The following is a 10,682-nucleotide window of genomic DNA, read 5'->3' on the forward strand; positions in this document are numbered from 1 at the left end:
GGGGGTGGAGGGTAGTCCGTTTAGCGCGCAATCGACTCGGGATACTTATAAGATACTACCATGATTTTTTCAGATTTTTTGGTTTACGTCGATTCCAGGTGAAAGATTCACCGCAACAAAAATTAATCTTGCCGGATAAACTTTACATTAATCGAAGATAATTTTCGATTTTAACCTTGCCAGGATAATCTTTCGCCATATAATCGCTCCATTTTTATTCGAGATGTAGCAAAAATTGTGACCCTGACGCTATCTTTTCACGTGTTTTTGGATTTTCAAGGAGTTCGGTTTGCAAATTTGAAACGTTTTTGCCGTATAACGTTTTGAAACTTCTAACCGATTCGAACATTTTAACATACAATTTTCTCTTGTGTTTTTGGATTTCGAAGGAGTGTAATGTGCCAATTTTAATTTTAATTTTAAAGTGCCAGTTTTTGCAGCTTGTCGTTCTGAACCTCTCGAGCTATTTTAATTATGAGTTAAGTTAATAACAAGCAGTACATCTATGATTGTGTTTTATATAAATTTCAGCTCTGTAAGTTGAAAACGACAGTATCAGTCATTTTTAAAAAAGAAAAATAATTATGTGCATCTCCTGAAGCTACAATTTTTTTATTTTTTTTTTATTTTTTATTTGTTTAGGATAAACAGCAATACCCACTTTTTGCTCCCATTTTGGTCAATTTAGTAATAAAAAATCTTGTTGCTACTAATTGTTCTTGATAGCACAACTCCGATAGAGATCAAGTACCTACTTTTTATTGATATCTCGTGGCTAAATCAATTATTATTATCAATAATATTTATTGTATATAATATACTTTATTATAGAAAGAATTTGACCACGTTCACAAAATACTTAAAAGTTTTGAAACGATTCTAAAATAATGAAAACCTGTAAGGATTCTTCAAGAATTGTTCAACGTTTCACGAAAAAAAAAAGAAATGGTTTTAGATTCCCAGGAAAAATTTAGGTATTTATCGATTTCAATAGTGGTAAAAGATGAATCTGACAACTTTGAAGGGAAATTTCTTCAATTTTGCAGACTGAAAAGAATCAGGAAAAATTTCAATAATTTGTAGACACCGGCGGCATAGAGGGGTGCGAGAGTAGTCTTTATAGCGAAGGCAGGCAGGATCGGTTATACTTCAGATAAGGACAGTAAAAAAACTCGTGGACAGATATACCCGCCTTAGGTATTGTCAAGTAGTCCTCTTCACAAGCAAGAACACGCCTATAGGGCTGGTCATTCGACTGAGACGGCCCTGAGCACTACAGTTGACCTAATTGAAGGACAACTGAAATAGAAAGCTCTAGCGATTAGAACCTATATTGACATCGAAGGAGTCTTTAACTACACCTATGGGGAGGTGGTCAGGACGGCCATGATAGTAGACGGGGTGCCTACTGCAGTCGCGGAATGGACCTGCCACATGTTGGCCAATAGGAATCTAACTACGACCAAGGGTGACACCACTTTATGTGGAACCGTTGACTGGGCATGTCCGCAGGGGGGTGTTCTATCACTTTTGCTGTGGTTCCTGGAAGTAGATGAACTGCTTTATCTACTGACGAGTCAGGGCCTCCACGTCATAGACTATGCGGACGATATACTGGTTATCGTGCGCGGTCAGCATCTGGATGCAGTCTTCGGAGTAATGCAGCAAGCACTAAGAATAGTTGATTCATGGTGTAAGAGGTCTGAACTATCAGTCAATCCGAGTAAGACGGATGCAGTTGTGTTCATCAGAAGGTACAAGTGGGGAACCACGCGTAAATTGAAATTGGAGGGACAAAAACTCGAAATCAAAGGGCACGCCAAATATCTAGAAGTCATTCTGGATAAGACGCTGTCATGAAACGAGCACGTGAAAAACAAATGCAAGAAGCTAGTAGCGACTATTTGGCTTTGTGGAATTGCCATAGGGAAAAGCTGGGGCTTGAAACCGGATACACTTACTTGGATCTACACAGCGATCCTGCGACCCAGACTAACCTATGCGGTAGTCGTCTGGTGTACCAGGGTCGAACTTTATACTGTGAAGCCCCGACTGGAAAGAATCAGGGGAATGATTCTCAGAGGTATCACAAAGAGGTCGACACTGAGCATGCTCAGGGACAAAATGTCCACTTGTCACTACCCCTTCTGCAAGAAATACCAAGTAACCCTATCCACAAAAGAGGAATGGGCGAACGGTGAGGCACACCTGCCCAGTGATGGAGACAACTAGCTTACAGATGGTTCCAGAAACAAAAAGGCCTTGCCCCAGTACGCCTATAAGGCAATGGAATACGGAGGAAAAAGAAACATTCGCATCTGCTCAGATAGCAGGGATGCTGCCATGGTTCTGAATGGAACAACGACTACGTCGCTGCTAGTATGGGAGTGCTTTGAGGCACTGAATTAGCTAGCGACAGAAAACTGAGTCATTCTGCTCTGGATCCCTGGACACAGTGGCATCAGGGGCAATGAAATATCGGACAGATTAGCAAAGCTAGCAGCCAAAGAAAATTTCACTGGACTTGAGCCAGTTGTAAGCATTTCCAGTAGGTCGGTCACTGAAGATATTAACAGTTGGCTGACCGAGGAACATCAGAATGAGTGGGATGCGGTCTCTGCCTGTAAACAGGCTAAAACACTCTTGGGCTCAAAGCTAAACCCTCATCAAGCGAAAAAAATAATCAAGCTCCGGAGGAAGGAAGTCAAAATCCTAACAGAAATGTTAGCACTCAAAGGCAGTTTCTGCATCAGTGAGTCTGAGATATCAGCCAACAGCGTGGCTGTGGTCCTCTCTCTATGGAGAGGACTTTGGGGCCACGTTTAAGGCTTATAAGGGGACGCAACGGGATCACCCAAGCGTCAGGCGCTGTGACAGTCTCAACCCAGAATATAATAATGAGTAAATGGGGTGGCTGGCAAATCTTGCAAAATAAAATTCCGGGGCTATAAAATTCCCGAAAAAAATATTTTAAAGAAAAACTCTAAAATTATGATATTGGAGATATATAAGTATTCCAAATTTGCAAATTCCCAAAGAATTGAATTCGCAACAGAAAACTCAAATTATAAAATATCCGAAACTGAAAAGTTCCCGACAATAGTAAATTTTCGAATTTAAAAAATTAAAAAGAATATTTTCTGATAGTAATTATTATTTATTACAAATACAGTAATTAAATATTTAGATCTATGAAGATTTGAAAAATATGTAATACAGTCTTGTTCTTGCATTTTTCTTCTGAATTGAGCAATATTGCTGGAATTGTTATTTCAAATTTAAACAATAATTTCAAAAAATACATTAAATACACACAAATTTCCATGGAACCAAAAAATAATTTCTCTAAACCAAATACTTTTGATTTAAATTAAATTCATGTAAAATGTCCTTAGGAATTTTCAAAAAAATTATGATGCTCTTGAAATCCTTCAAAATGCATCGAAAAATACGAATTTTTAACGAAATTGTTATGTTTTTGACTGAGAGGAGATGAATTTTTGAACTAGATTGATAAATCTTTGATCAAAATATTAATTTTAAAAAACGGAGTTCAATTTTTGAACAAATAGTGAAAATTTAAATAACAACAAAAATTTATTCGATATTGTTTATAATGAAGTAGCCGAAGCTTACCAAATATGAAGGATAAACTTCCAGAAATTACTATAAATTAAAAAAATTATTCAAAATTTCCAATAATTTCCAAAAATGTAGAAAATTACCAAAATTAGGATTCAGTTTAACTACTACGTTAAAAGCGTACCCTCGTGATTCAAGAATTATCATTTTAATAGAAAATTCATTTCCTTTTTTTGCATATTAAACTATTTTTTGAAAATTCATTTTTTTGCTGTTTCAAAATTCTTTTTTTTATTGTTAAAAAGTTGAATTTTTTGGTAGAAAATTTATTTCCCTTTGGAAAATTTATCTTCTTGGCTGAAAGTTAAACTATTTGGTTAAAAACTCATTTTTTAAAACCGAAAGTTCATCATCTCAGTGAAAAATTCATTCACGTGGGTTTAAAGATGCAACTATTCGTAGTTAAACATTATTTTTTGTGTGTAAAAAAATTCAGCTTTTTTATTGAAAATACATTATTAAAAATGTTCTTTTTCGTTAAGGAATCATCATTCTCATTGAAGATGTTGAAAAATAAAAATGCGAATTTCTAGTTACAAATTAATAACTTTAGCGGGAAATTTATTTTTTGGCTTGAGAATTGAACTATTTTCTTTTTTTATATATATAAGAAAATGCATGTTTTTTGTCATGCAAATTCAACTTCTTCATTAAGAATTAATTTTCTTAGGTTTTTTAGATAAAGTAATATACATTTTCAAATTTAAAAAGAAAAGGGAGATACAGAAACGCGTCCAAAGACTTGTTTTTAGTTTCTTAAGAGGAACAACTTTTCTCTTTTTACTTTATTTTTATCTTGTCTCGCTTTTAGATGAAAATGCAAATTATTATTTTTCATAAAAAGAAATCAAATTTTCTCTGTTTCAAGCCTGTGTATGACTTATTTACCTAAGCTTGAAATAATTTCAAAAATTTAAATAATTATAATTATTATATTAAAATATATGTTAATATAATAATTATAATTATCAAAATTATATAAGTAATATATATTATTTATCATTAATTTAATGATTAATGGATAAATAATCAAACCTAAAATATTACATCAAATGAAAAATATGTTTATAAAATTCATGTATTTGCTTCACTTATTATTTTGTGCATGTTTCCTTTGATTATTTACCAATTTTTTAATTGTTCAACTATGAGAGTTTTATAACTAACCTCGGGGAATTTCATTTCTGGAATTTTCTCTTATCGGGAACTTTCGAATTCGATAATATTATAAAGTTTAAGTCATTTTATTATTCTAGAATTTTAAATTGTCGGAAATTTTTCAACTTTATAAATTTTTTATTTATTTACTTATTTGCAAATATTTTTAAATTTATTAATAAATTATTAATTTTATGGGGCATTGTAAAATTTCAGAAAAACAATTCCAAATAAAAGTTTTTTGAAATCAAATATATTATAAATATATATATATATTATAAATATATTATAACAAAGTTGAAAATAATATGGAAATGTTCGCATTTTGGACTTTCATCGACTGGGAAGCGTGAGGGATGTGAAGAGAATGTGTTCTTAAAATCCGAAGAAGCTGTAACAAAAGAAAATTCACAATAACCAAATTATAGTTGTCGATGATTTGATCTGAATGCATTTTTTTTAATTTGACAGAATTCAGACAAAAGTCGTATCATTTTAAAAGATATTTAAAAGGTTTAGAAGAGAAAAATCTAATATAAGCGAAAAAGCGCGAAATAAATATATTATTGCGCGTAAAGCGCGAGAACCATAACTCGCACATTTAAACTTGCGAGACAAACGGGCTGATTAAAAAAAAAAATTAATTAATCTTTTTGATAAAAAAAAGTAATCTTTTTAGTTTAAAAATCCATAGTTTGTTTGAACGTTGATCTCTTCTGTAAAATATTCATTTTTTAAATTTAATATTCATCATTTTAGATTAAAATCATACTCCTTAGGTAAAAATTTAAAAATATTGTTAAAAATTAATTCCTTTTTCCGAATCAAGAATGTCGAATAACTATGGTAGTAAATTCACCGCTTTGATGGAGATTAACTATTTATTAAATCTAGTTAAACTTTGTACTGTTCTTTTAAAAACTAATTTTTTTTTGTCCAAGGTTCATTATTTTAGTTTAAGTTCATCTTCTTGGGTGAAAATTTAACAATCATGTGAAAAATTCATTTTTTTCTTGAGAATAAATATTTTCAACTAAATTATGAAACTGACATTTGTTTTTATAATTCATTTTTTCATTGAAAATTCAATCATTTGGTAGAAAGTTTATCTTTTTAATTAAAAATTATGTGTTTCGTTAAAGATTCTTTTTTTTCTCTAGAAAATTAATCTTCTTGGCTGAAAATTGATTCTTTTTAGTTAAAAAATCAACTATTAGGTGGAAAATTAACCTGTTTTGGTTAACGATTCAACTGTTTTTTTTAATTCATACTTTTTATTGAATTCTATTGATTTTGATTTCAAGTGGAAATATCTTTTTGGTTTATATATCAACTATTACATGTTTTGTTGAGAATTTATCTTCCTTGTTCAAAAAAATAACTACTTGGTTTTATGTTAAACAAAATTGTAAACCAAATTTTGTCTTGAAGATTCATAATTCTAGTTGGAAATTCAACTATTTTGGTTATCAATGTCCTTTGTTAGTAAAATATTTACATTTTCGGGTAGAAAAATTAATTTTGTTTTGCAGGGAATTCGCCTTTTGGCTTAAAAAGAAAAAAGTCACTTCTTGAAGCCCCTTCAAGATTATCATAACAACTTTCCGATTTGTTCGAAAAATTGGAAATTCAAATTTTGATGGCATACAAAATAATGAAAAATAAAAATTCCATTTTTCGGTCAAACTATGCAAGATACGACAAAAGATAAATGGATACAAATTGTGCAACTAAAGGACGATCTACAAATTTGTTATGAATTTAGTTTGTACGAAAACACATAAGGGACCAAAAGCGGTACAAGCTATAATAACATTTTAACTAGTAACATTTCTTATGTTAATTATATTCACAAATGTTCATAAAAAATAACATTGAGAATAAACAAATTAGAGTTTTGGAAAAATAACGTAAGTTGCATTGAAAAGTTCAATATGAACAATTTTTTTTCAATATGATGCGCATTTTTGAAAGTTATAAAAACAAGATCATGAAAATACTTCGGTTTCAATAACAGAATGTGGTCGCTATAGCCGAAGGAGCTTTAACGAAAGAGAATTCACATTCAGCAAGTTACAGTTTTCTATGCTTTGACCTTAAATTTTTAAAGGTGTGTGCACAAATCTTTGGTGAATATAAAGACAAAGTGCCTAGATTTTTTAATGAAAAATGAATCTCTTTTATAGAAATTTTAACAATTTTGTTGAGAAGCCATTTTGTTGTTTTTTACGCGAAATTTTTGGTGGAAAACTAGTGTTTTGTTCTGTTTTTCAAACGCAAATTGTTTCTATTTCATGAAATGCTACTTTATACTTATAACTGGATGTTTACGTAAAAGTTTTAAACAATTTATTATTGTTTTTGTCCACTTGCTCTAAAAATAGAGTTAGAAAGTTTCGGTATAAATAAAATCTATTTGCTGTCCCATTTTCATTTACAGCTGGGTGAAATTTCATTGAGATAAAAAAATAATTGTTTAAACAATTAATTGTTATTAGAAATAATTAATTAAAATATTGCCAGAAAGTTGCGGGTGTTTTTCTGAATTTTCAAAACTTGTTGTCCACTTCTCCATTAGAGTAAAGTTATAATTATTGCAAGTTAACAAAAATATTTAATGATTAAATAAATTTATTATTATTGTTATTAATATTCACTTTCATTAAAGTTAGAAAGTAGTGGTTATTTTTAAATTTCTAACTATCTGTCTATTTTTTACATTTAGTGACTTAATAAGTAACTAAATTGAACAAAGAAATTTTTTTTTAAATGAATTATTATTGTTCATACTGATACCGTCTCGTTACAGTTTTTTCTGAAATATTTAACATTGCTGCGCTTTTTTAGTTATGATCAAATAATTAATAAACATTAGAGATAAACATATTTTCAAAAATCTATTTCTTTTTCCTGAATATAAATTGCTGCAAAATATGTGTGTTTCCAAATTTTTCTTTTGAGCTTTGCACAAAACTTTTTTTGCGATACAAAATAAAAAATTTTCAAGTAATTTACAGACCTATTCCTCCAACCTACACTTAAGTATTCCTTTCTTTGATTTTGTCTTTTTCGTGTGAGATAACTTTTTTAAAATTAATTCTCTTGAATAAAAGAAAAGAGCAAAAATAATTGATTGTTTAAATAAGGATGTTTGTTAGCCGGAATTAATGATGAACTCATTAAGTGAAAAGTGTACAAAAATGTTAAGAGTTTGGACAAAAACGCTACTTTTCAGCACTTATCTAGGAGGACAATAACAAACTGTTTAAACAATTATGTTTGTTAATAATAAGAAGCTGCTATCTCACAATAATTTTTAAAGAAAATTGCTAAAAACAAAAATGAATATTTTAAAAAATTTATTTGGACATCTAATTATTAACACCAAGCAGTATCTCATGTATTAGTAACACTTTGCATGAAAAAATTACAAACAAAATTAGCAAAAAAAACTCGCTAAAATAATTTTTGCACCATTTTTAAAATTTGTTTATTTGTACTCCACGGCTAATAGTATAGAGAAAACATTTGTTATTTTTTCTCATCTTTTCATGTAGTGAAATTTTTCTCATTGTCATATTTATCTGTTTACAACAACAATGCGAAAACGAAACAATGATATTGAAAAAATCTAAGAAACAGAGATTTGCTATACAACTTGTTTTTAATCATTCTAAAAATTATTAAAAGCAGCTAAATGGTGCACTTTTTAATAAGATGTATATTGATATTTAGGATAAAAAAATTTTTAGTTTTTTTCTTCTATTTTCTCTGTTTTTTATTTCTCTCTTCCTCCCGGATTAAAAAAAAAACTTTCCCTTTTTCATTTAATTCGCTTAAAGTTCGAACTCACGTAATCGAACATAAAAAAAAGAATCCAACTAATTTATGGTTAAGAATTTATCTCTTTTGGTTCAAATTTCTTCGATTTATTTTAAAATATAACTATTTTGTTGAACATTCTTTTTTTCGGTTAAAAATTAATTTTTCAAAGAAAAATTTAACTAATATATTTTCGATTGAAAATTGATGATTCTTAGTTCAAAAACTGAATAATCAATTTCTAATTGAAAATTCATATTTTTCGGTTAAACATTCAAAAAATTGGTTGAATTTTCAACTACTTCTTCAGGAATGTATTTCATTGGTTAAAAATTTAACTATTTCGTTGAAATTTTGCTTCGATTTTGTAAAAATTACTGCTTGACTAAAACTGTAACTATTCTACTTTTCTGTAAAAATTGATCAATTTATTTGAAAATTCATCTATTCATTTGAAAATTCTTTTTTTATTTGATAAATTTATTTTTTCAAGGCAAATTCTGTATTAAATATTAATTACGTTTAGTTAATGATTTAATAATTTTGTTAACATTTTCTTTTGTGGTTGGATTCAAGTGTTCATTATTTTAAATTAATTTATTTTTGGATTGAAATATCATTTACTACACTTTTTATTCAGAACTCATCTTTTTTATTTAAAAGTCAACTATTTGGTTAAAAATTTAGCTTCTTTCTTAAAAATGAATTGCTGTTGTTGAAGTACCATCACATTAGTTTAAAAACTAAGCTATTTGGTTAACATTTTTTCCCAACTTTGCTAAAAGATCCTCCTTTTATACAAAAATTCATATCTTTAGCTAAAACATTAAGTTTGTTGTGTTCAATGTGGAACTATTCCCAAGCACGCCAATTCCTTTTCTTTTCTGTTAATAGAGTCTAAGGTGAAGATTACGGATGGCATGAAAATCATCGATCATTAATGTGTAACTTAAAATTCTAACTCGAAAAATCCTCGAACCGATTGATTGAAAACAATTTAAAAGTCGGGCTTTTTCAGAATTTTTAACTTATTTTAAACTTTTTAATCATAGCGAGGCAATAATAAATTAAATTTGACAAAATCATTTTTCAAACAATTTATTATTATTTATAATTATATTATCTCAGAATGATTGCAAAAGGTTGCGTTTTCTCTTAAAGCTTTTATGAGTTATTAACTAATGCGAGTAAACAAATATAATTGTTTAAACATTTTATTATTGATTATAACTATATTCTCTCAGATAATTAGAAAATTGCAGTTTTCTTTTTAAATCTTCAACTTCGTTTGGTCGATTTAGTTATAAACGTATACTAAATAATAAATCGAGGGAATTATTTCTTAAACAATTTCTTACATTTTTGTTAATATATTCACCTGGAACAATATGTGTATTTGGCATATACTTCAAATTTTCTATACGGATGGTATTAAATATAAATTTTTCTTGGGAAGCTTTTTGTTTAAATTAATAGTGATATTTATTATTCATAGGGGTCTGCAAGAAAAAGGCCTTCTGTGATCCCAGCCCCGAAAAGAACTCCTGGCTACGCCGCTGCTCAAACGTACTTGTATAATTTTCTGATCTCACAAAATTGCGAAATTCTGTTTTTATATCGTCTACATTATTTTTCTCAATTTTAAGTCATACTTTGAAATATTTTGAAATCTTCTTCCATGTTTCCTTACTTTTGTATATATTTTTTCAACCACAAAATCGTTTTGAATTTGCATTAAAATATTTATTTAAGCTAATTTTTAATTTTCGCAAATATAAATTTGGCTAATTTTAGAATTATTTAAAAAAAACTCTAATTTTTTCTTTGAAAATCTTCGAAAACAGTTCAGTTTAGAAGATATTTCTAGCTTTTAGAAGTTTGAAAGAAATTGTGGGTCCGGATGCAATAAGGGCACATAAAATTTTTTCGTGCGAAAACGAAGTCCCCTGGAGGCTTTAGAAAAGATATATATGGATGTAAAATTTGATTGCGCATCTTTTTTTCTTAAGACAAAAAGTTGTAACTTTTTTAGTTTAAAAATTAAAGCCAAAAAACTTACT

This window comes from Belonocnema kinseyi, chromosome 1 (assembly GCF_010883055.1).
Source record: "Belonocnema kinseyi isolate 2016_QV_RU_SX_M_011 chromosome 1, B_treatae_v1, whole genome shotgun sequence".
Taxonomy (NCBI): Eukaryota; Metazoa; Arthropoda; class Insecta; order Hymenoptera; family Cynipidae; genus Belonocnema; species Belonocnema kinseyi.